At 41.1% G+C, this 27008-nt stretch overlaps 1 pseudogene across 1 annotated transcript in view; it reads right to left on the bottom strand.

Annotated features, from left to right (window-relative positions):
- Nucleotides 1-27008, bottom strand: part of LOC129107585 (apolipoprotein B-100-like) — a 35433-nt pseudogene extending 8425 nt beyond the window's left edge. The window contains exons 1-38 of the transcript XR_008531882.1: nt 26881-27008; nt 26475-26519; nt 26158-26270; nt 25921-26066; nt 25616-25763; nt 25094-25246; nt 24681-24805; nt 24206-24291; nt 23648-24098; nt 23422-23536; nt 23173-23319; nt 22854-23065; nt 22524-22743; nt 22080-22253; nt 21778-21981; nt 21525-21692; nt 21062-21267; nt 20748-20918; nt 20376-20506; nt 20053-20254; nt 19727-19899; nt 19436-19611; nt 19222-19337; nt 18733-19106; nt 13923-18619; nt 12689-13806; nt 8417-9155; nt 7329-7493; nt 5491-5836; nt 3540-3608; nt 2762-2867; nt 2380-2567; nt 2089-2261; nt 1446-1737; nt 1263-1356; nt 991-1098; nt 698-837; nt 38-158 (exon numbers count right to left, since the gene is read on the bottom strand). The product of XR_008531882.1 is annotated as an apolipoprotein B-100-like (transcript). The remainder of the gene's footprint in view (nt 1-37; nt 159-697; nt 838-990; nt 1099-1262; nt 1357-1445; nt 1738-2088; nt 2262-2379; nt 2568-2761; nt 2868-3539; nt 3609-5490; nt 5837-7328; nt 7494-8416; nt 9156-12688; nt 13807-13922; nt 18620-18732; nt 19107-19221; nt 19338-19435; nt 19612-19726; nt 19900-20052; nt 20255-20375; nt 20507-20747; nt 20919-21061; nt 21268-21524; nt 21693-21777; nt 21982-22079; nt 22254-22523; nt 22744-22853; nt 23066-23172; nt 23320-23421; nt 23537-23647; nt 24099-24205; nt 24292-24680; nt 24806-25093; nt 25247-25615; nt 25764-25920; nt 26067-26157; nt 26271-26474; nt 26520-26880) is intronic.

The raw sequence follows: 27008 nt of genomic DNA, 5'->3' as shown, positions 1-27008 counted from the left end.
TTTCTTTGGCTATATGGTAGTAAGGTGGTCCACCTACCAGACATTCCTGCGTATGCCAACGCAGGGTTTGCAGCTGCTGCTGCAGCCAAAGATTCCTGCTGACTCTGTTGGCCTTGCCCAGGTGTAAGAGGTCGCTGGTTGTTTCCTTGGCGCATCACCTGGAGAAGAAAAAAAAAAAAAAAAGGATAATGTCACACCCAGAGGCTGCACAAGTAATAAATGTGAATTATCCATCTGAGTAGTTGTGAGCTTGACTGGCCCACGGCTGTAGATTCATAGTAAATAGCATTTTCATAATTTGTTTCCCCTTTAAATGTCCCTTAAACAAGACACACACACACACACACAGAAATCTGTCTAATAAAATATAAGAGGGACAGCCAGCCAGTCTGAAGGTATTTAAACCACGGCAGTGTTTTGTACTGTAATCATTTACTCTCCTTTTTATATACTTAAATACGTGCAGCACTAAGGACATCATAGTTCTGTCGCTACATGGCTGTTTTCTTCACTGAGAAATGACGTAATCAGTTCTGGATGTCTTGAGTGTATTATAAAGTCATGAAATAAACCAGACTTGCATTAGTCTGCCCATATTAGCTTTGAGTTGTGTTTATGACATGAATGCAATAGTACAACTGTCATTCAAGACAGGCTTTTCACAATAAGCCTGCTTTTTGAAGCAACCTATTCCTACCTGTTGTTGGCCTGGTCCCTGATTGGATGCTTGCTGATTAGCTGAGTGATTGGCATTTGATGCAGCCTGTTGCTGGAAAAGGTTGGCCGGGTACACACCCCAAGGAACGCCATAGTACTGTGGTGGAACCACTGTGGGACCTGTGGAAAACAGGTTAGAGGTTTCATATACATCTGATTAGAATAGTGTCTTTTATCTGAAGTTGGCACAACAGCATTGTGTATCAAAAATACATCTTAATGCTAGCTTTAACTGACAAGAACACAAGGGATAAAAATGTGCTTTATTTTCACCTGCAAGCGATGCTGCTGCTGCCAGCCCAGCGGCAGTGTAGGGATCCGTTCCAGGGGGGCCAGCATTAATGATGTAAGGGTTTGGCACAAAGGCAGGAGCAAGGCCAGCTGGGTAATAAGAGTAACAGTAGTGCAATTAATTTCTCCATATCAAATCTCATTCAAATGACTATGCAACTGAAAAGAATTAGGTCTCCGGAGACAAACAGTAGCTGAACTATATTCTGAGCACACTGTACTACATCCTTAGTAAGACAAAGAGCCTCATTTACCGAGATGCTGCTGCTGGGCTGCAGCCAGGGCATATTGTTGTTGCTGAGCTGCAGTTAGCTGTTGTACAGTCAGGGCATTAGATCTCTGGAACAACTGGGGGGGGGGGAGAAAAAAAGATCACAATCGGCTCGGCAAGATTACAGTAAAATGTCTTGAAAGATTTGTTTGGTTTGTCTACCAACCTGCTGCTGTGAGTTGTAGTCAAACAATCCTACTGGAGTCCCTGAAGAGTCCACCTGAATCTGGTTACCAGCATAGTCAAACTGGAGGGACTCCACACCGGCTTGTTGCTCCATACCTCCCATGTTCTGGGCCTCCTGGCTCTGGAAGTCCTCGGGTGCCTTGTTTTGGGCAGGGTTGTGCTGTTGGAAGGCATGTGGGTGGTGCTGTCCCATCATCTCCAAACCAGACTGACTGGGACCCATTCTCTCCACAGCCTCAGTGGGGGAAGCTTGGCGACTTCCAGGGGTTGGACTGGGAAAGTAAAGAAACACATATGTAATTTTAGGTCAAAACTTTCCCTCAGTCAAAAGCCAAGCAACGTTAATGAGACTATAGGTGTGAAATTTATATTCACTCACATATTTTGACAATTTCATTCAGTTAAGGCTTCAATGCAATGCTCAAATTTGCCAAACATTAGAAGACTATCTATAAAATAACCTTGTAAATTCTGAAATGGGGAGGATTTTTTTCAAAAAACAAGGGCTGCATATGATGGTTACAGGTTACGGTTCAAAGTCGGAATTTTAAAATCACCATATTTATAAAGCACCAAACAATAGGCTGCCGTTCACAATACGTTACTGTTAAATGAAAACATACTTGAAGTCTTTGCATTCCCTGTCCATGCCGTTGAGAAGACCTCTTCCGTTGGCCTTAGCAGGATCATTCTCATCTCCAACCTTCATCTCTGGGCTCTTGTCCTCTTCAAAGGGGGAGACTTTCTCTTGGACATCAATCTTTTCTCTCCCATCTTGGTCAACATCTCCTCCACCCTTTATACATTAAAAAAAAAAGATTATGTAAGACTATGTGCCACCCTTGAGAATAATCATTGATAAGCAAGAGGCCCCCCTTCTTGTGAGTTAGAAGTCAGACAGAAGCTAAACTTACATAGCCACCGTTCCTGTAGCGACCATCCATCTTGTCACCAGGAGAAGAGCTCAGGACGTACTCCACCATGCTCACCCCAAGACCTCCACCTTCTGAGCGAGGTGAAAGCACAGAATTGGCATCACCATTCCCATGGAAACTCTGGCCTGGTCGCCGCTGCACCATGATTGGCTGAGACACTGAATGATCTGAATAAAAAGCCGTGATCAAATGTCTAAATAGATGTGAACATTAACTATAGCTGGTTAAACATCCAGTCAATGCAAACCATATTTGATTTTGAATAAATTCCGTACAACCAGTTCCAACTATGAATTCTTCATCTTAAAAGAAGAAAAAGTGAGGTGAGAATAAAATATACAGAGATATAGGAGCTACTCACGAGACGATCCCCATGCATTGTCCCTCCACTCCTCTCCAAGCAGCATGCCTTTCCTTCCATCCTTGGCCAGCTCATCAGAATCCCAGAGTTTTTTTGCTGGCAGAAGCTAAACATAAAATTGGACATCTTTTGTAAGTAAATGCAATGTTATATTTGAAATAGGCCACTATCAAAAACTGTAGCTTATTAAACACGTGATTTTTATTGGCTAAGTTATAATTTTTATGTTTAAATGTTTTTTTTACTGTGGTGTTGGTCAGCTTAACATTTTCTCACTTAAGTCATACTTCAGCAAAAATCGGAGTGTGAACGTATCACTATGGACTTGGCTGTAGAGATTGTAGTTGGCTCCTTAATGGAAAACACTTTACTGCATTTTTATCTCTAATAATTGCAACTACTGCAGTGGAGTTAGTGTAGTTATATAATCAAAGCAATTCACTCACCTCTGCACTATATCCGCTTAATCACTGCCCATGTGCATGCTAAAATGCAAAATGTAGCAATATGCTCAACGTTCACCTCAATACTAACATACAACACCACAAGCACAAGTTGGTTTCCTTCAGTAAGAGCGGCTGTCTCCCACTTCTCCATTGGTCAAGAAAAAACACAATGTCCTGATTTGATCTACGTTAAGGAGCCAACTACAGTTCTCTAACTGCTTTCTTTACAGCTTTTACACCATCTAAATATTCATTTTGATTTATTGCTGTACTGTAAATGGAGAAAAACACTGATGTTAGGACAAAAAAAAAAAAAAAAAAAAAACACTTACCTCTCCCATGCCCCTTGACTCCAAAGCAAGAGCTTGAAAGTCATAGTTCATTTCATCACTAGCACGGACCTGAGACAAGAGAAACACTGCAGTGTAAAAAATAAGGCTAAATGCTGTACATGGAAAGCCACAATATAGATATAAAAAATTTTCACACACACTGCAGAGCAGAACCAACTAACCTGAACTTTTATTTTAGTTCAATTTGTACTAATAAATTGCCAACTACAAAAATGGCCTACACATCATTTCAAGGGGCCCCTCAGCCCACAAAAGCTGTTTCAATATGAAATATCATACAATGTATGATTCATTGTTAATTTTCTGCACTGAGGCTTATGGTTTTGGAACCAATTGGATGTTAAGATTACAAATACATGAAAGATTAGAATTATAGCACTGTAACATTACACTAATGACAAAACAGAGCTGCTGCACCCAATTTATTTTCACCCTGGCCCCTTGTGATTGTGCATGCATGTGAAAAGAAGGGGTGCTGAATACAAAACGTAACTCTGGCATGCCTGTGGGCCCTTTGTTATCTCAAACGGAGATCTTTGACATAAAACACTAAGGTGACACCACAGAAATATTTTAAGGAAGATAAAAAATATATACAGTAATGCAACATTAACTCTGATATAACCTGCTGAAAAACACACACACAAAGAGAAAGAAGGTGGCCATACAATAACGTCTTTTTTCAAAATCAGGCTGAGCAAACCATTTTAAGCATGTATGCATGCATGGGGGGGCCTTTGTCTGGGACAAAGGTCTCAGACATGCATAGGAGATTGGGGCCCCAATATACAAATCTAAGGGGGACCATTGCTCAGTTAATATATTGCGACAGACATTAAGAGGCCATGTGTCTCAATATTACAAAGGTTGGCACCAAACAACTACTATATATATTTTTTTTTTTTTAACAAATGAATCGAGATTTGTAAAGAGAGGGAAAAGAACATTAAAAAACTATTTCGAAATGAGTATGTGAATTGTGGTGCCTGATGGATTAGTCACCCCACTGGTTTATATAGAGGAAACAATGGTCTGATAAAAGTTCAGTATACCTACATATAAATAACATCAAGATCATTTTGATGCCAATTTTGCCATCTTTAGCATTCCCAACATTATTTCAGGTTGAGACCATACTGTACGTGTGCCATAATAATGTAGTATTCCACTAACATTAAAATGTTCTACCAAGTACTTTCCCTTTGTCCTCCTATAGCCCAAATGCATGCAGGTTGGATGAGGTGGGTGTGTCACTACAGATACCAGTAAGAATATCAAGTCAATTCAAGAAGTCGAGTTTGTGTAACAAATTTGTAAATCTGAAAAGACTTATCAGATGCCAAAACACTGCCCGGCTGTTTAATACCGTACATTTTTCATGTGCTCCAACTTTAATAAAACGTGGCTAGAAGAACCAAGTGGAATACATGACCTAGTGTCAGTTGTGACTAACCGAGTTTTATTGTTTGGGCTGCCCATCACATTATGTGTCCAAACACAAAACTGACCAAGCAAGCTGCAACAGAGCCCAGTTTTCAAGTGGGATTTACATGTTAATCATGCAGGTTCTTAAATTTAGCGACATGCAGATTTTCCTCATTTGCTGCTTTCTGGGGATGGTATATCTAACAATGTGTGTGATGGCGACTTTTCCAAGTTGTGAAAAGGTCCAATAGAAATCACCAATAAGTAATCATGTTTTGATGGTTGTTGTTGTTGTTTTTTTTTGTTGTTTTTTTGGAACGGTGTGTAGTTCAGGTAAAATTGACAACCCAACCACCACCCGCCCTACCCTTCACAAAGAACAATAGGTTGATTCTTGACATAATATTCAGTGACATTTTTTAGCTTTAGCCGATACAACTGCTGCTGTCTTTTCTTCTAACCAGCAATAGATTAAATAACATTACAATGACGAAAGACCCTTTACCTGATCAACATGATTGGCATCACCAGTCGGCCAGCGATGTTTGCTGGGTGTGCAACCTCCAAGTTGCTCTCCGGGTTGCCTCTGAAAGAAGTATCCAACTGTGGCATCATCCTGAGATCGTCCACTCAGCGGAGGCTGCGGGGTACCCGGGGTGGTAGGGTTGACAACCCTGTCCATGCCTTGTAAATGTGGAACTCCAGACGCCTGTCCAGCTACCCCAACGTGAACTCTGACACCTCCAGTCTCAGGAGCACCATTTGCATGCAGCATCCCAACTCTTGTCTCCTGCCAGGCCACGTCATTCATACCTAGGATGCTGCATGGAACGCTCATTCCACGGGAAAGCCTGCACAAAACAACATACAAGTATTATTTTGACACAAATATGCAGTCTGATAAGTTGTGATGTCTTGCCTAATTGACTTCTAGTCTACCTGTGCGATTGTCTGACACAAATAAGTCAGACATATGGCTAAAATTACTTTTACATCAATATAAAGTCAATGAGGACCCCCCATTTTAACGTGACAGCTAGGTTACTGTACTCTGGTCCGCTATGGAGTTATGAAACCTGTAAGTTGCAACATGTGGCCTTTATGTTCGACTCCTGTGTGAGTTTAGAGACAAACCCAACTTTTTAAACACACTGTTGTATAAAGGAGGAACCCTAAGCAATACTACATAAATAACAGGAACAACTATGTTTTCGCCGGGACATGACTAATTCCCGTCATCGACGTTTTACGGCTGATGATTGAAATGCTGGTTTGCATGAAAGTTGTCCTAAATATGCAAATTTAGTTACATAGTTTGTCCGACAAGGGTGCACTAACGTGAAATAGGAAGTCCAAATCGCCGGTTCTCTCAATTATGAATGCACAATACAAGAGCAAAAACCGGTCCAGTACAGGCATTTTGATCGCTTGCCAGACCAAGAATGCTAACGCTAAGCTAGCTAAGTTAGCTTAGCGTTAGCTGGTGGACAGGCTAACGCAACCATTAACATTAATAATGATTAAACGACGCGCGAGGCTATCTCACAACACTGCTGGGGTTAGCCTCAACGAGAGCTGTCGCTGGCTGTAAATACATATATATAACTAGCTACAACGATGTAGCCGACATTACTGGTCGATATGGCAAAGCGATGTGCTAGCCTTTCATAAAGCTAGCTAATGTAGCTAAGCTAGCCCGAGAGTCCGCTGCTAACGAGCGAGCTAACTCACGGCTTTGACTGAACATTTACGTTGATAGAGGCTCAAAAAGCACAAGGCTTGGACTATGTATCATGTGTTGCACACCGTCGATTCTTTATTCATATCCAATCCTGTATTGCCACTAGCGGATATTTCACCATGTTTATTGTTAGCTAATGCTACTTCACAAGAGCGAGCATTAGCAGCCTCCTGTGCTAACAAGCTAACATGCTAACGCTGCCCGCAGCAGGCCTGCTCTGTTTATTATTGGTTGGCGACGCTGGACATGAAAGTTAAATTCTCGTATTTTATCATTGTTTCACAGTACTGCACGTGTGCTCCAGTGTGACACGAACACGAGCTGTTTTTCTTGCCTCTAAATACCACATTGATTGGATGCAACAAGCCCAATAAACCCCCCCAACAAAAAAAATAAAATAGCTAATGCAAGTTGCTGCTGTGTGAGCTGAAACATCAACCAAACACTCAGCGGCTAAACAACATGGCCCCCCTTCAAGTCCCAAACAGAGGGGCCTTTACCGCTAAACAAAAGGGGAAACACTCTCAGCACGGCGGTCGCGTTTAACCCGATCTCTCCGCGCAGCTTTCCGCCCTGGATGTGCACCGACAGAGAGCAGATACTCACGCGTTGTCTTTGCAGAGAGGGTCGATGCTCGCTGCACGCCGTCGACCCGAGTCTATATTGTTTTGTTTCCTAGGAGAGAGCGGTGATTTAGCAAGGCTCGCTTGATAGTCAATGCTAAGAGTTTGCCTACGCTAGTGCCCCCTCCCTGTAAATAGCGTGAACTACGTAGACATGCGTATAACAATCAATGTAAATGTGCCTCCCGACATATCAGCCTTTGTAGACCATGTGAAGGTAACATCAGTGCTGCGCCTGAGTGTTTTTAATGTGCTCATCCAACATATTTTTTATGAATAAGCACTATTTCTCTTAAAAAATGCGCTCATATTGCTGCTGGATGTTATTAAAAAAAAAAAAACTACAGCCAACTACAGTTCTCAAATTGCTTTCTTTACAGCTTTTACACTGGGAGTTTTTCCATCTAAATATTCATTTTTGATTTATTGCTGTACTGTAAATGGAGAAAAACACTGATGTTGGGACAAAATAAAAATAAAAACCTCTCATATGCCCCTTGCTAAATGCTGTAAATGGAAAGCCACAATATAGTTATTACACACTGCAGAGCTGAACCAACATTACATTACATTAAGTGTATTCAACATAGTTATTCAAGAGAACTACTAGTCACCAGAAGTCATAAGTGCATCTAAGTGCAACTAACCTGAGCTTTTATTTTATTTTTGTTCAATTTGCACTAATACATTTGAAAACTACAAAAATGGCCTACACATCATTTCAATGGGCCCCTCAGCCCATAAAAGCTGTTTGAATATGAAGCGGATATTACATGTATTTAATTGGATACTTGTTTATTCAATGTTGTGGACAAGGATGAGTACAGATAAAAAAAAAAATGTTTTCATCGGATAAAGGGAGTAATTTAGTGGCGAGAAGCCGGTAATAGAAGTCACACTAAAGGAGAATTTCACACAATCTTCGCGTAAAACATCATCATGCAGTTATATTTGGTTGATTTGGGCCGATCCTGGTTCGGGTGGGTCCTCGTGTTCCATGACCCTCCTCTGCATGAGGGAACCGGGTGAGATCCAATCACCTCTTCCTCTTCAAACTGTGATCTCACCTCCCTATTTCCGATTGGATTGCTAAATTTAGGAAACCACCCTATGCTTTATAAAGACACTGCGGTGGTTACTGGTAAATGTTCCGGTGTTGGTAGACGGGAGCGGCCGACGGGACGAGTCTCATTCAGGGTTTAGAGAACAGAGGGAGTGAACGGCCCCAGAGGATCCGTGTTTTTGATGCCGGATTTAGGCGAGAGGTAAGGGGGGAAAAACAGGCAGTAATGGCAGACATACGGAAGAAACTAGTCGCGGTGGGGGACGGCGCATGTGGGAAAACATGTCTGTTGATCGTATTCAGCAAAGACGAGTTCCCCGAGGTGTATGTTCCGACTGTGTTTGAGACATACGTGGCGGACATAGAGGTGGAAAACAAGCAGGTCCAGCTGGCTTTGTGGGACACCGCAGGGCAGGAGGACTACGACCGGCTGCGGCCCCTCTCCTACCCGGACACCGATGTCATTCTGATGTGCTTCTCCGTGGACAGCCCGGACTCGTTGGAAAACATCCCCGAAAAGTGGGTCCCCGAAGTCAAACATTTCTGCCCCAATGTGCCCATTATATTAGTGGCCAACAAGAAAGACCTGCGCAACGACGAGAACGTAAAGAACGAGCTGTCCCGGTTGAAACTGGAGCCGGTGAGAGCAGAGGACGGCCGGGCCATGGCCACGCGCATTGGCGCATATGACTATTTGGAGTGCTCTGCCAAAACCAAGGAGGGGATCTGGGAGGTATTCGAGACTGCAACACGGGCGTCTTTACAAAAACGGAAAATACCATCAGGGAGTTGTCTCAAGTGCTGTGTTCTGATGTGAATCGACGCTGTCTGGAGAACCGTGACGCGCAGGCAGGACGCTTCCGCCGCTGGGATCGGTGTGTGAACATGTACGGGCAGTGGCCATGGCTTTGGATACTCCCTTTTATAATCAGACGACCTTGGTTGGGCCAAAAATAATGACTGCAAACAAGTTGTTTTTTTAAACACAATCGATGATCATCGGTGTGTGTGTGAAATGCACTGGTTACAGCATGTTCTTTTGCTGGTCACATGATCCCAGTATGACAGGTGGAGGGGTAAAAAGGACAAACTTCCTGTCAGCGGACGCCTTATTTACCCCTGTCTGAGGTGGACATGTCCTCTCTGAAGGCCTGCTTTTGAGCCTGGGTTTAAATTGCTCACTCTTTGTGTTTCCAAGTGTTTGCATAGGCCACTTCTAATGCCAAGGTTACAGCCTACTTTGTAACAAGCATATATTGCACTCGTTTATGTCCACTTTGTATTGTAAAAATATAAAAAATATTTAATTTGTGAAATTGCACAGCAGAATTGCTTTTAGACACTACAGTAATTCACAGAAAGTTTGGAACTTTCTAACCGTTAGTTCAAGTCACTGCAACAATGCCCATGGTATTTCTTATGATGTTTAACCATGAATAAAGACATGGCTTCAGTTTACAGTTCAAGGAATCAGGTGTCAGTTGGAACCACATCCCAAAAGTATGTTTTTGGCTCAAAGTATTACATGTCTATATGCCGATGTTAGGCCAAATACCATTATAGGTGTAAGAGTCATTAGACAGTGTGGTTTAGTAGGTTTTTTTTTTTTGTAGATGTTTTGTGACAGTTAAATGTACAAACAATGATAAGCAGTATTTTTTTTTTTGCTAAGCATGCTTCTTCCCCAAATGTTATGCTCTGCTGGTGACTACAATGACTCAGTGAGGGAGGACATTCATTAAAGAGATGCTTATTTATCATGGATTACAAACAATGAAAGTCACATTTTGAAGCACATACAGTATCCCACCATGTTTTCTAAACTTGGAAATCCAGGTCTAGCTGTATCAAAGACTTCAAAGACCTGTTTGCAATTTTCTATTTAGCTACAGCTTCATTTACAGTTATGGTGGTGATATTTCCGAGAGAAGATTGAGCATGTGAGATGGTGAAGCATGTGATTTGCTTTGCTCAGTTAAAACACTTTTTCTTAGAAAGTGTCGTGAAAAGAAGGCTGTGTCAGAGCTCTATGAGCCAGTAGCACACACTCAAAATAGGAATATGGGAAAGAGTGGCTATTTAAAAAAGGATGTTATGTTATTAAAACCACAGTTGTATGATAATTACACAAACATAAACAAAAGGGTATGCCTTTGACTAAAACACTAGGTAAAATATAAATGTAAATTGTAAAATAACATTTTTTTTTTTTCCTGAAGATGTTAAATGTTTGTTTACAGCTGAACTTTGATTGATTGAGAAACACAAAAACCTTAATGTCTTCCATTATGACCATGGAATGTACCTCAAATTTATTTGGTCAAAAATATTGTCAGAGATTTGAAGTTGGCAACAGAAATCAAAGTGTTTGAGATTATTTTTCCTTTTTTGTGTAATGAGCTCATGTCTGATATGTGTTTCGAGAAGCAGTGTTGCGTTACTGTTGTCTTTTACACAATGGTGGGAGTGCTTGCTCTAATGACAGCTATGAACATCAGTTACAGAGGGTGGTGCAACACTGGGAATCCGGGGTAAAAACCCTGGTGGATTTACCATTTGAGTTATTCTTTTCGTGACAAATCAATTTCTCTTTAAACATGTGATTTTTCTTTGGTTCATTTAATAACCATAGCCAAGATAAATCACAGTTTAAAAAGAGTTATCTTTTATAAATCCAACCGGTTACAATGGTGTGGACGTCACATTCCTCCCTGCTTTCTGTTGCTGGGCTTTTTGCTGACTTACAGGACAGGAATGCATTGTGCTAGACTGGTTATTATCCCACACTGGCCCCCCTCATGTGCCTCTGATTTAGGTTAATATTTCCTGATCAGACAGAGTACAGCATCTTTTTCTTTGTTATATACTTTGAAGAATACAACTATGAAACCATGGACAAGGAAAATTATGAAAATGTGCCAAACATATTTGTGTGTAAGAACTTATTAAATTATGACTATGTCATAAAAATAATAATAATGACATAATTTCCAGGTTTGAATGGAACAATGAACTTTTTTGTGAGGGAAAAACAATACAGAATGTAAGAAAACAAATGGTACTGTTTTGGGAAAGTCAATAAAAAAAATCATTGTGTTTCACCACCTCTACGTATGCGCTTTTGCCTAATTTTCTCTCTAAAGACAAATACTGAATGTAGTGTTGCAGCTCGTATTAGGTTCCACATACCTCAAAGAATATGTATATATTTATTGACAATTATATAAACTTTGTTGCAATATTCTGTGAATTGAATCATCTATTGCATTTGGGATTTTCTTTCTGTTTTTAGTAGGATACATTTACCCATAACTTCAACATGGGTTATATGATTAGTGGTAGAGTAACTCAGTATTTTACTTACTTATTATTTTACATGCCAACATAATGAGTTTATTAAGTAACGTTTTTAAAGTACAGTACAACATTATATTAAGGCTTTATTTTTTGTATTATGAGTATTCCTTTCCTTTTTATACTTTACATAAATGTAGCTGAAAATGCTTTTGTACTAAAGCATGTCAACTAGAGTATACGTATACTGTTTTATTGCTTCTTTTGCTTAAGTAAAATATCTGGATAACACTGCTTATGATTACACATAGCCATTATGAAAAAAAAAATCATACATTTCAAAGTGTGAGTCCGTTTTAGGACTGTCAAACTGACTCACTTATTCTCACAGTTTAATGATAAGAGAGCTTGTGTCACGGAAGCTATTTGGGTATCTGCTAAATTTAGACACGAGGATACAAACGAATGGTCATGTTGTAGCGGTGTACAGTGAGCTTTTTAAAGTTATATCATTTTGTGACTGTGTAAACTATGTAGTTTCTAATGAGTAACTATATATTTGTGAGTTCTAGGGAAGCACAAACTTAAGGGCTTCTTGTCGGGAAAATGTAATTTATATTGGGGAGGAAAATAAAATCTGAAGATGATTTTAGCAGCCTGGAAAAATCTTATTGTAGAACCTTCGCTTCCCCTTACTTTTATAAGCATACCAAGTAGTTCAATTTTTAATAATTTATGTTAAATTATATACAAAAAATGCACAGAGATGTACAGTATGCAGTACAAACTGTCTTTATTGTTGGTGACATACATGTTTTTAAATAGTATAAGACAAAAAGGGAGCACAGTAGGACCAGAACAACTGGGAGGGAAATAACACAAAATTAATTTGAAAAAAAGAGTAGAGAGACATGCATCATGGTAACACAACAGATGCAGTCAATACAAACACTGTAGTACATCCTGGTTAGCCACAGTCAGTTAGTTGGATTTGACAACAAATGGAAAAGGAATGTTAACCTCCATGTGTCTGTCATCTACTCTCACAAATGGTTCAATAATTTTGCTTTTCTCCTTAAGTGTCTGCATGACATTGTTGTGGAAAGCATTCATACGTTTTACCAATAAGTCAATCCAGGACTGGATGTCAGCTTGAAGTTGTTCAAATGACATTTCGGCAAAAATATTCTGGAGTTTAGCTTTAACGGCTGTGAAATATTCTACAACAATTTTGCGTGCCTTTTCAACCTGATTGGCAACATCAGCCAGGACACGAGAGTTGATGGCATCATTGTATACATCGGTCACAAAGGTGGAGAGCTTCTCTACGTTCTGAGATTTAAGGGTTTGGAGAAACTTCTCGCTTTGCTCAGTGGTAAACTGCACAAATGCAGATAATTTATTAATGACATCTTCCAGCTGGATTTCCCCCAGTTTCCTAACAATCACAACCACTTGGTCCTGAATTTTCCTCAAAGCCACAAACAAGTCATCAAGAATTTCACTTCCGCTGACAACGTAGTTCGAGCCAGGAAGGGTGAACTCAATGGCTCGGCAATAATCAAGGACTGCTGTAAACATGTAGGCAAAGTACTCTGGAACTTTTTGAACAGCCTCTTCAGATACATCGGCAACAAAAGCGGTATATTTCTGGTAGATCTCAAGCCCAGACAGCCTCTTTCCATAACCAGGAATCTGGAACTGGGTCTCTCTCAAGAATTTAACAACAGCATCCAGGACAATTCCAACTTTCTTTTGGTACTCTTTGAGGATCAAAATGGTCTTCTCTGTGACAGTTGTCATAAAATTAGAAGGACTTACTGCTGCAAAGTTGTCAACAGCCCTCTTGAACATCACTTTACCCTGCTCTCTAGCCTGCTCAAAAGAACCCTCAAGGCTACTAGCATGTCTGGAGATTGTGTTGTATGTCCTGACAGCAGGATCAGACACCATTTCCATGACTGTGGGCACCTGTTTCTTCAGTCCCAGCATCATCTCATATGGCATCTCCATGTTCCAGGTTGTCTGAAGGTTCAGCTTCTCAGAGTTCATCACAGACAGCTTCAGAGCCAAGATATCAATGTCGGTTGTTGGCTCAGACTGTGTGAAATAGTAAACATGAAACAAATATTACTGAAATGTTAATACGCCTTTTACCTTGAAATTACAATCAACTGTTTATTAGTAAGCAAACAAGTAAGCAAACGTTCTCTTACCGGGTAGCGACCATAGAATCTTGCTTTCACTTGTGCTGGGCGCTTAGTCTGCATTTGAAGTGCAACGAGTCCTGCAGATGGAGTGGATATAGAAACAACAAGGCCTTCCTTTGGATTTCCAGTAATCTCTTGATAGATTTCCATATTCAGGACAGGGAGATTGACCTTGGCTGAATTGGTGAAGGTGGTATGGACATCTTCATAGCTTAAAGTGATGGTGCTGTCATGGTTTCCCTCAAGCATTGGATGTTTCACAGACAGGACAGAGACCATTTTAAATCCGCCGACCGTGTTTACGTTGGTGTTGCCCTCAATCTTTCCAGTCAGAACCTCAAATTCAGAGGTTGAGGAAGCACCAAGTTTGATGATGATGCTGTCCTGGTTTAGCATGCTAGCATCAGTTTTGAGTGTGACCATTGCGGTTTTCATGGAGAACTCGTAGGTCAGATCACCCAGTACTGGAATACTGATGCTTTTAATTTTGGGTAGAGTGATTTTTGGAAGAGTCAACTTGCTGAGGGCAGATGGAACATGCAGAGCAGGTGTTGTGATGAGACTGATGTCGGGCAGGGGAATGGTGAATGTGGACACCTCAACATTAATCACTGGAACTTTGTAGGAAGGGACTGTAATGGTTTTGGGAAGCTCAATGCTATACTTTTCATACTCTGCCTTTGCTTGGTCATAAGATGTAACCAGGATGGCGGCAGCCTTATTCTTACCAATGAGCATTTTCTTTTGCAGAGTTTTGACATTGTTATTAAATAAATCGATGATTGGATCTACATTAATGTCAATGGTGTTCATCTCAGGGCTCTTCATGTACTTCAGCTTGGAGTTCATGTCAAATGTCTGCTGAGTTGTGATCAAGAGATTGCTCAGGCCAGTGTCTTCCCACAGAGAGTAGTCTTCCACTCTTGGTGTCATCATGCCAACAAATGGCACAGTTATTTCAGGAATGGTGATAGGCTCCTTCAGTACATCCAGATTAGCTTCTCCATTGATCTGGGAAAGTATGTTAATTTCTCCGTCACCATTATCCATGGTGAAGTAATGGGAATATTTGTACTGGTTGAATCTAGCCAGACCTGTCCAACTAGCCTGCTGCACTTCAGAGTTAACGGTCAAAGAGATGTCATTCTGGAGATCCATCTTTCCAGACAGCTTGAATGGAAGGGCAACCTTGACATTTCCCTTGTTCTTGGTGTCAAACATAAGCCCACTAGGTGTGACCAAAGCAAGTGCAGAGTTTGAGAGAGTTCCCTCAACCTGTCCAGCCAGCTCTGCACTGTGAGAGGCAGTGAAATCAATTTTCAGGTCTGCGGCATTAGCCTGGAATTTGACTTCTGCAACACTGCCCTTCATGAAAGGTGTTTCTGTCTCAAACTTGGCATCAATAATTACATGGCGGTAAATGCAGATATCGGCGACCACATTTTGATTCATTTTCAAGTGGCTGCTGCCTGTTGCTCCAGTGAAAGTCAGTTTGGTTGTGTGGAGATCCATCACCACCTCCATGTCACTCTTGTGGGTTGCTTCATCCGAAAAGTCCTGAACTGCATACTTTCCATTGGCCAGATTGGTAATGGTCAGAGTGGCAGTGCCAGCATCAAGCTGGAGGACGTTCTTTTGATTGACTGATGTTTCGCTGAAGATGTTGGGGGATGGCATATTGAGATCATGTTTGTAGCTAGTCTCCACAGTGGCAGAAACTCCATTTTCAAGGGCAAAGAATACATTGTTGACAAGCTCGGCAACATATAACTCAGTGTTAGCCTTTGCAGTAGTTTCAGCAGAAGCTTGAGCTGACAAGCCATAGAGAGTCACTGTTCCCTTGTGGTCAAGTGTGAAACATGACTGGTCAACTTTGATGTTCTCAGAGATGGACAGGCGACTCATCTTGGGCGCAGCAACTTGAGCACTGGCATCCACTGTGAAGTCAAGAATTTTCAAAGTAGACGAAGCCTTTGAGTAAAGGTTGATTTTAAACTCTGGTGTGACTGAAGTAGTTGTGATATTCTCGAGGTCACCATTGGTCCTGAGTGTGTAGTGAGGGGAGGTAACTCTGAACTCTCCATAGAGTTTTCCAAAACAGGGAATCTTGCTCATATCTGCAACTTTCTCTTTCAATTCCATAGTGAATGTGTCATAATCAAAAGATTGGAATTTCTGGACCATCCTCATGAAATAGTCACTCATGTCATCAATCAGCTGTTTGAAGTTAAAGGAATACAGCTCATTCACAAGCTCCTGAACAGGTGCCATAACTCTTTTGAGCAAAGGCTCGATGTCAATTGACTTGAGAGCAGCAAAAGCAGACTGCATCTTTTCCCTCACCTGATACTGTTTCATAATTTTAACAACCTCGTCCATGATGGCCCCAATTATCTTCTCAACCTCATAGCTGGAGAGGATCTCCTCTATTTTGGCATACATAATATTGAAGTTGTTAGCAATGTTATGCTTCTTGATCCAAGCCATAATAGCCTCCTTCATTGAATGCAGCACATTCATGACTTTGTCAGTTGGGAACTTTGCTGTCAGGTTGGTCATGACATTTTCCATAGAGTTGATAAACTTTCTCAGATCTTCGATAAAGAGGTTGAAGTCAAAGCTATCAATAACCTCCTTCAGTTCTAACAATTTGTTCTGCAATTTGGCACTGATCTCATATTTGGTGTTGATGTCTTTAAGCATCTCAATGCTTTGGTCCATCAGCCTCATCATTGTGGTCTTCATGTTTTCAATAACTGCAGGCAGATGCTCAATGAATGGGATCTGGACAAAGTGGCTGTCACTGTTCTTGTCATATTTCACAAATGCAGAGATGGCATAATCTTCTGTGACCTCACTTAAGAGAGGAGTTGAAACAGCTCCTGACATCTCAATACCCATTCTCTCTGCATTGTTATAGGCATTCATCACTTGGTCAAAAGTGTGCTCGTTTACTTGGGATGCCATCTTCATTGTGACACTTTGCTCATGGAGGCTCAGCATGCTGTTGAACTTGTTGTCCATGTTGGTGTTGAGAGTGTATTCGTTGTCCAGTTTATGGGTGGTTGAGGCTCTGTACTCAAATGAATGTGTCAACAGCAGGGGTTCTGCCTTAAGGAGGAATTTGCTGTATTGTTCGCCACTCTGCGCCCCATAGAGATAAAATGCAAAATTGGAGTTGAGCATGGCATCAATGTTCAGAGAGAAGGGTGCAGCAACAGTTGTGACTGTACTGTCCACACGAATAGATGGTGAGTTGTAGTTAGCCACATTGTTAAATTTCATGGTCAGACCAGCAACCTCCATATCAGTGGTATGTGTTATTTGAGCGCCCAGGAGTTTACCATTGGTATTGCACTTTGCAGAAAAGACCATATCAACAAACTTGACTTCATAAGTATGCTTGAGCTCTTTCTCTGAAAAGACTCCCATCATTGTTCCAGTCAGCTCCATGTTGTAGGGCTCTGCCTTGAACTGGGCATCATTCACAAAGTTAATCTCCATGATCTTCAGGTCATTCTTCACATTAACTGAGGCAGTAAAACGCTCCATGTTAACTGCGATGTCATGCATGTAGGAGTTCCTCTTGTCAAGGACGTTGTCAGTCTTGGAGCGGAGCACGAAAGATCTCAGTGTAAGAGACAGTGAGTTGGTATTTTCGGTCCTCATCTCGTTGAAAGATCCAACTATGTTGTTGGAGAGGATCAAGCCATCTTCATTCAGTCTGAGGTTCACTCTGTTCATGGTGTTGATGTCAAAGAGGTTACCCTTAAGGATGCCGTTGAGATACACGTCCGTGCTTGCAATCTTTCCCTCAACATTGAGTTCAGCTTTGTTCTCTTGAATGGCTCCCTTAGTGGTGAGTGAGACGGTGGCACCAGAGGTGTCAACTCCACCGTGGAAAACATTCTCAAAGGTCATTGGGCTGTGCTGAGCAGTTGTTGTACAGCTGGTGGTCAGGCCATTCGTGTTCAGGGCCAAGGTTGCCTTGTAAGAGGCCAGGCTTGAGAAGAGGTTCAAAGAAGCATCAGCATTGATCTCCAAGCCGGAGGGGTTCATGGACCCAGTTAACAAAGAGTAGGCACGGTTCACTGTATCATCAGCTTGATTCTCTATCCTGAGGCTGGCCTGTCCGTCAGAGGCAGAGAACTCCATTTGGCTACGAACCATTCGCTCATCAGCCTTGGTCACAGAGTCAGACTGGATGGTAAGCTTGACTTCTTTATAGCTAAGGCTCATTTTGGTGGTGTGCTTGATGGGGTTAGTGTTAATGTTTGTGTTAGACTCAATCATGAGTTCCTCATTTTCATATGATGCTTTGATCTTGTTGGCAACCTTCAGGATTTCAGAGTTCACCCTCAGTGTACTCTCCAGTTTAGCTTCTTTCTTTGCTGGCTCAACAGAGAAGGTGTGGAGATAAGTGGTGCTAGCAGTCATGGATCCAACAGACACACTTCCGTCTGTGTTGATATCTCCGGAGAGCATGTTTGAATCTAGGGTGACCTGGGTGGTAATAGTCAGCGATGTCTCCAGGCCAACAGGGGCGACAGCATAGATGTTATACCTTCCTGTTGACATTACATTGTCTGTGACAGCAATGGTTTCCAACACATTAAAACCTGTGTTCATTAGAATATGGTTCAGGGAACCATCAATGGTGAATTTCATTGTCTTCTCTGCTGTGTCTGTGATTGCTGTAGCTCCTGTAAAACAGATAAAACAGTACAATTTTAATTAACTTTTATTTTGTTCCTCTAGAGTTAAATAATAAATGTATAATTATTTTAACTAAAGACAAGAAAAAAGATTAAATTACCCTCAGTTGAGAAGGAGAGAAGTTTGATTGGACTGTCAGCCATGACGCTGAACTTGGCCATGTAGCTAGGAGACTCTGCAGTGTTGTTACCAGCAGACACAGTTGCCTCCAAGTTATAATAGTTGCTGGTGACCTTGGCAGATGCCTCCACCATTCCCATCAGAGGCAGGGTGAGATCATATTCAGAGGGGATGGTAAAAGTGGGGATTTGGATCTCTTGTGAGGCAAACTCCATGCCCAGCTGAGGCATTGAGATGCTCGGGGAGTTGACCATTGGAGGTATCCTTAGCTCCTCAGATGATTTGCCTCCAAGAGGTAGAGGGACAGTGATGGCCATACGGTCCTTGTTGAACTGGTATTTGAATGTGCTATCCCTGGTGAAAGGAATCAAGCAGAGCATTTGTTATTATTTAATTTAAAATATACATTTAACTGGTGAGTACATGTTGTGAAAAATAATAATTATCATTAGATTTGGGCTTTACTTACAGGTTCATGAATAGATTTTCAGGCACGGAGGGCATTTCCACACTTGCAATTCTGTTCCTCAGAGTCTCAACATAGGGAACATCAGCTGAGATTTTGTCCATCCAGATATCACTGGCCTGATTGGAAAAGCACCACATTTCTCATGCGTTAGTCTGGAAGAACTAGAACTTAGTCAAGGTCTGATAAATAGTTGTAATGATTTTATTATTTTCACCTCAACTGCCTTGTTGAGGACATGACGCAGTTTCATGTCTGTCTTTACAACCTGCTGGTCCATGACATCATCCGCCAACTGCCTCAGCCAGGCCTGAAGGGCTTCAGTGTAAGGCACCAGGATCTTAGTATCAGCATTCATGTTGGACTTCAGCTGAATCTCAGCCTGGTCTTCACCTGAGGTACAAAGCATTTAGCATTTAACTTTATTTTTGAGACAGTGTTTGAGACAAATGCATGGAATTATCAATTTCTGAAGTCCATTAGTTATATATTTTTTTAGCAGACATACCATATTTGAATGTGACTGCCTGAATGGAGGAGGTCTCTGGGAGCTTGACATCACTTTTGATCTCCATTGTGAGTCCATCAGCATTGCTCATGGTGGCAGTGATGGCGGCATCAGTCTTGAGTGAGGGGACTAACAGCTGAACCTGCAGCATGCCATTGGTCATGGTCTGAAGCCTGTGATTAATAGAGAAAAAATAATTAAGTCAATGCCTGTATATAAAAATGCTGTTGCATTATTGTGGAAATGGGAATGTAACAGTACATGGCTCTCAGATATATTATTTATTGACAGTTTGTTTAACAAAGATTTTAGCTGGGTTGACTCACTTGGCACGGCCAATCAGAGAGAGCTGGGGCACGTTCTTGTTGGAGATCTCGAGGGTCATGGATTTGCCTTTGGCACTGCTGTCGGTCATGGCAATCTTAACGCCGGCCTCAACATCAAAGTCAGGTACCTGAATTTGGGTGGTGAAGACATTCCTGTTCCTGTTGTACTTCATGGTGGCGGTAGCCTCGGTCGGCTGAGAACCTAAAGTGAGCAAAAGTATAACTTCATCAATCATCTATGTTATCCTATAAAAATGAAGAAGGAAGATATTATGGCACATAGAATAACTTATTGTAATGTTTTCCAAATAAGATGCTCATACCCTCAGCTCTCAGAGCCATCTTCAAAGAATCAACCTTCTGGTTGCCGTCCTTTCCTTCGCTGAGGAGTTTGTAGGTGATGGTGGCTGTGTACTCGGACACCTCTTTAGAAGGCTTGATGTCCACAGCAAACCTGGGTTGAAAAGAGTTACATTTAAAATGTTAAATCTTTTATGATATTGTACTGTGTATGTAAAAAAACACAAAAAAACTTTCACCAAGTATTTGTGTATCAAACTTTGACTACTTCTACTAAACAGAGGCAAGACACAATTACATTTCCATTTCCTTGTGACTTGAAAAGCATCAGTATGTTGCAATAATTGATATATAAATTGACAAAATAATCACAGATTCTTCAAAGAAGAACTTACTTAGTCTCTCCATTCAAGGGGAAGTAAGGCACAGCAGTTTTATCTCCAGTGCTGGCATGGAGTGTTTTGATGCAGTATTTGACTCCAGAGAAGAGGGGTTTGCAGCTTGATTCACCCTCTGTGTGTGGGATCAATGTAGCGTGTCCAGCACCCACAATCAGCACTTTATTGCTTTTTCAAAGAAAAAACAGCAAATCAGTTTCCATCTTCGAATAACTTTGTTTAACAGTCTGTAATAATTATTACCATCTACTACATAAGCACTTTTCATTCATGATATATAATTTATGAATGTATTTTGTGTTATTTGTTACCTGATGCTCAGGAATTTGGTGGTGCCCTGTGGGGCGGGTATGGAAAGCTTGACCTGGTTCTGCTCCATGGTGATCTTGGCATTGAGTGTGCTCTCGTGGTACATGTTGGTGTGCATCTCAACAGCGGACACAACAAATTCAGGGACGTGGACTCCCATCTTAGTCACAAACTCAACTCCAATAGAGGGTGAGAACAGCAGCTCCTTCTGTGAAAGAAAAAACAGATCACATTAAATTAATTAGGTTGCAGAGTCATGAGAAAATATAAAATGAAACTGCTACAATAATACAACTACAATATATTATACTACTACTATATATTTAATCATTATAATTGTAACACTTTTTGCAGGACATTTAAGGAAGTACATCAATAAAACAGCAAAAGCATAATGATAACACTTTAATTGACTTTTTGACAGAGCACTGAGGGTAGTTTCAGGATAAAAGATGGAAAGTTTACCATGTTTGGATCCATGCGAAGGCCTCCCTTTGCTCCAGGAGCAAAGGTACCAGACAAAGCAAATGTCAGAGGCAGGCCAGATGCTGTTGGCATGATGAATTTGTTGTCCATGAAGATGTAATGGGCAAAGATCTCATTCTCAGTGCTGGACATCAGATTTGCCACAACCTAATAAAAAAGGGTCAATTTCAATTATATCTCGCTTTGGTTTAGGAAAAGACAGTAAGTGTATAACAGGAGTAGAGAATATTACCTTTTCAGGAATAATCTTCATGAAAATTTCTGCATACATCATTGCGTTTTCAGCAATAAACTTCAGATCGTTGCCCTTGATGTAGCCAAGCTCTGCTCCCATGATCTTCAGGTAGGCCGTGGCCTCTGGGGATTCTTGACTCTGCAGATCCTTCACCAGCTTGTTGAAGTTGCGGACAATTTCTCTCACAAGATTTTCGGGAATCTACAAAGAGTTGTATAAATTGTGTTGGTATCGGTGGAAATTATAATAATAACCCTGACTAACTGTATTTAACAGAAATAACAACACACAAGATGTACCTTTCTTCCTTCTGTGTCCATGGTAGGAACCCATTTATTCAGGGGCTCTTTCATCTTTGGTGGTATCTTGTCTAAAGTCCAGTACAAAGTCTTAGCCAAAGTGTCAGGGAAGAACCCATTCTTTCCAAACAAAGCATCAATTGTTGGCTCCAAGCCCCTTCCTTCCATGCCAATCTATTGGAAAAATAAAACAATTACATTAAAAAACAGTGAGGGTTACAGTCTGAATCTTGGCCAAATAATTTGTTTAAAATGCTAAATAGGTTTTATTTTAGGGGCAGAAGGGTAGGGTTGGCGAAAATGATTGAAGAAAGTGCAGCAGAGCATTTGTAATAATAACAAGAACACACATATGAGTTTAGTCTTCTGCTGCTAGTGTTTTCATTAAGTGTAAAACTACAATTTGAAACAGCAATACATTAATGATTATTATGGCCTACATACCTCCCAAAGATCCATGTTGAAACCAAAGACTTCCAATGTAGTTTCCAGCAACACCTCCCTTGGCAATTGGCTACTGGGATCAAAGACAATGTTGCCCTGGACGACCGCCTGCATGCTGTCCTGTGCCAGGCCCAGCTTGTAGTTGCGAGACTTTGTGGTGTAGTCGCTGTGTGTGGTGACGTCAGTGTCCTGCAGGGCATCCATTATCTTCTGACCAAGTCTGGGGTGAAAATGACAGATCATAAGAAGTTGAGTTGTTAAATCAGCACAGTTGCTTCAATGTAACAAAGCATAGATTGTGCTGTCAGTTGAAGGGAGTCCTATTCTTACTTCTTGGTCTCTGAATCAGTGGAGGAAATTATATTGTAGACATGGGAAGACACAAAGGACTTGATCTGCATGTTCTGCTCCTGGTTAAGCAGCTTCTTCACTATCTCAATGTCACTGTCCTGGGGATTCCTCATCAGGATCAGGTAAGCTGCCAGGCGCTTTTGCACAGCACCCTTGGGGTACTGGCTGACCCTCTGGAGGTTCAAACGAACCTGGACAGAAAAACAACAGTTACGTGTTTGTCATTGTGGAAATTCCACACCATAAAATCTATGGAAATCTAGGACATTGTTCATCTGTGATGGGGGATGTTAGTTACCTCATCTGTCACAGACATACGTCTGAAAGCCTGGATGGCAGCCAGCTGCACAGACAGTGTGGTTGCAGGCTGTCTCATGCACTTCAGCAGGATGGTCTTTATAGCAGCGTCAGCAACCTCCATTGCATCCCCCATGTTACCAACAACCTGGATGGAATAGTAGAAGACAATAAGACAAAATACTGGAACTGGAGTTTGCCATAAAAAGTTGTGTTCCTAAGCGGCCTGTGTTCACTGCTGGTTACCTACCCTCAAGGTCAGGAAGGTCAGATCTTTCTCTCCAGCGCAGTCCGCGCCCAGGAGCGAAGCCATGAACTCAGAGACAGCAGTGATCTCAGGGGTGACGCCCTCAGCCTGGTACAGTCTAGTGACAAAGTTAGACATTAGTGATTCATTTACAATATAAACCCCCACTCACTGCTACAGTATTAAGGTGGACTCAGATTTAAAAAAGATCTTATGTAAGTTTACTTACTTCCTGACTGCATTGCTCAGGGCATACATGATGGCTTTGCTCTGCTTGTACTGAGCCATTTCCAGCATGTCCTTCACCATGAGGCGGGAGGGGTTGGACAGCATTCCCAAGGCGTAGACAGTAGCATCAACCTCAAGAGAAGCATTGTCAAAGGTCCTGAGGATCCTCAGCATGGCGCTAGTGCATTCTGGGGTGCCGCACTGAGTCAAAGATTGCCATGTCAGAAATTGGGACATGTCCATCATTTCGACAGTAGCAGATCCCACAACCTCAACTTCCAGGCCGCGCAGCTCGGACACCAGCTTGTTGAAGAGGCCGGCGCGGTCCTCGCCCTGAGTGGTCTTTGACAGGGTGTTCAGCTGCTGCATGGTGGCAATGACAGCATCCTTGGTCTGCACCGGAGACTTGTCGTCAGCAACTTCCATGGCCAAGTCCTTGAGGTTGTGCTCATCTGCACAGAATTACATCACAATAAGACAATGCAGCAAACTTGACACAATTAACAAATTGAGCATTTTTTGATATTTTTAAAACTATCTTTAAAAACTAAACACTTACTGCGATCAAAGATTCTGTCATTGATCTTGCTGGTCTCTCTCAGAGTCACAGTTTGTTTCACCAGAGTAGAAATTCCATACTCATTCCTGTTTGTAGAAAACAAATGGTCAAAATAGGCAAAACAATTATTTTATTATATATAAACTTCTATTTGTTGGTTTGGAACTTTTGGGAAATATGGACCACTAAGGAGAATACTATGTTAAATACAATGTTAAATCATATCCAGCACAAAAACATTTATACAAACATACCAAAAATACTTTTTCTAAAGCATATATAAGTCAAGAAATGTCCTAAACTGTACACAAATAATAAAACAAACCTTCATTAACATTGTCAATTTTTGCTCTGAAGAAGTGGGAAGTATGGTTCTCTACCCATTCTAGAAATTAGTCCCTTTTGTAGTCTAAAAGACATTAAATGGTGAAACTCCTCTATTAATGAGTGCATCATTTATTGTTTTAAAACTTACTGGTGTGAGAGGGGCAGGAAGATGTGTTTCTCTGTGCAGATTCCACTGGTCATGTGCTTCTTCTGGTTGTCAAACTTGTAGTTGCAAATCTGAGTGCTGCCAATCATCTGGGACAGAGGGTAGTTCTGATGGCAGAAAGACAACAATGTTTTGTTAGAGTATGATGAAAAGCAGACTGCTGGAAAGCAATGAAGAAAATAGCAGATTCAAAGTGTTTAGGATGTTTTGTTTTCAGTTTCACATGGACTGCTTTTAGTGAATTTCCTCTGGCATTGTTGGGCAATCCATCAGTGGATTTATACCATGAGAATATAGCTTCTGTTAATTTATATTATGCTATTGAACCCTGTTCAAACAACTCTTGGCTTTAGTTTGTGATAGCGCTAGTAGGAGGTTGTTGCTTAATCTCTTACCATGCCAGTGATGAGGGCCATGGGACTGGTGACCTGCCTGCGGGCAGCGAAAGAGTTACAGTTGGAAAGATCCCTGCTGACAGTCACATCGGTGGCAATGTCCTCTCTGGCGTTGACGGTGAAGTCGGTGGGGCACACTCCGTGCACGGTGGACTGAAATGATCAGAGGCAACAAAATGTGGTAAACATGTTTTTTTGTCCTTAAGCAATCTGATTAACAATTGAGCTGAAAGATTGCCCCCCCATTATGAGAGCATGTGATACCATCAGCAAGATAAACTTATCTAGGACTTTGACCTGCAGCTGAAGATTGTCATTGTGAGCACATGTTCTAGACGTGTATTTATCACCTGTGACTGGGGCAGCTTATCTGCTTAATGAGCAACTTGTTCATCATTGCATGAGTCTTCACCATAATCAGAATCAATCTCTACATGGTGACTCTGACCTGAATTGATTAGAGACTGCTGTAAATACTGACAAAGCAAAAAAAGAAAGCAATAAAACAGTGAGGATAGCTACCATTTTGTTGTTCTTCTCCTCTTCCATTACTGGCACGATGAGAGCAGAGATGATTCCCCTCTTGATGTTCAGGATGTTGACGGGCTCATCGTCCTCAGGGTAGAGGCTGACATAAGTCTGTCCTTCAACTGTGATCTTCAAGGCGTTCCTGTTGACGTGGACAGATCATCATTTACAACCTGCCATTAAGCCAATCCTTCTCTTTTATTTCCACAATCTTAGCCACTCTTCTGATCATGTAGTCCTCAGTTTTGTGACTAAATAATACAGCTGAAAATAAATATTAGCTGTAAAACATAACTTACTTGGCCATAGCAGCTGTGAAAGCCAGAGCTCCCTCAGCAGGGCGATACATTGGGTTCCCTTCTGGGTCCATACCAATGAGCTCGCTCAGTGAGCACTCTGTTGTACGGAGGATGAAGCTACAGGTCTGGGGAACTTCAACCTCAACCTGTGCAGCAGAAATAAAAAAATGTTTAAGTACTAATGCTTTCTATTAAGTGTTGAGTGTTTTCAATAATGATTTGGGATGTGAGACTTACTTTGCAGGAGACTTTGGGGCCGCTCTTATTTTCGGTGGCGCCATTCACGCTGTTAAAGGTTTCAGCTTCATAGTTGTACACAAACCGCCGGAAGTTTTTGAATCTTTTGGCCACTAAAACATATTTGAAACATCATTTAGAGCTCTGTCACGTTAATTTTTACACTTGCTAAGAAATTTACAGACTTTAAATACTTTTAATTACTTGAACACTCGGATAACATGATAAATGATTGCTGACAGATTAACTCATTTGTGTATTTATCAAGTTAAATCACATCTTATAATAATTTTGTTAAGATTGAAAAGACAACTCACATAAGCAAACTGGGGATTGTTCATCAACACTTCCCATATCTTGCTCTGTAAAGGAAGAAAAAATGCATTTGCTTGACATTTTAAAAAGCCACAAGTTACTCTAAAACTTAGATGAGAAATGGAATACTTAAATTATTTTTTACATACAATGAAATCATTATTAAGTTTGTATGATTTGTGTTAGTCTTTTAAAAAGTAATTTGAATAGTTACAACTTACAAAACTAAACTACCAAACACTATTAAAAATGTTCACAAACAAAAACAGCAGCATCGTAAAAAGAAATCATCCGCTCTTTCAAAAAACCAAGCAATAAACATACACTGACTTCTTTCTCCAAAGTAGTATTTACACTTAAAATAGCATGCTATATCTATAAGCTTCAAAATAAAATAATAATACTTACGGGCTAGTGTGTATGTGCCCAGCAGCAGCAAAAGGCAGAGCTTGATACCACCCATTATGGGCTTAGTAGAGCTCCTGAAGGCCTTAAGGTAAAAAGAGTCCTCCTCTTTCTGTGAAGACTAATTCTTG

The sequence above is a fragment of the Anoplopoma fimbria genome, chromosome 18 (genome assembly GCF_027596085.1).
Source record: "Anoplopoma fimbria isolate UVic2021 breed Golden Eagle Sablefish chromosome 18, Afim_UVic_2022, whole genome shotgun sequence".
NCBI lineage: Eukaryota > Metazoa > Chordata > Actinopteri > Perciformes > Anoplopomatidae > Anoplopoma > Anoplopoma fimbria.
The sequence above is the reverse complement of the archived record's forward strand: the minus strand, read 5'-3'. Positions and strand labels throughout refer to the sequence as shown.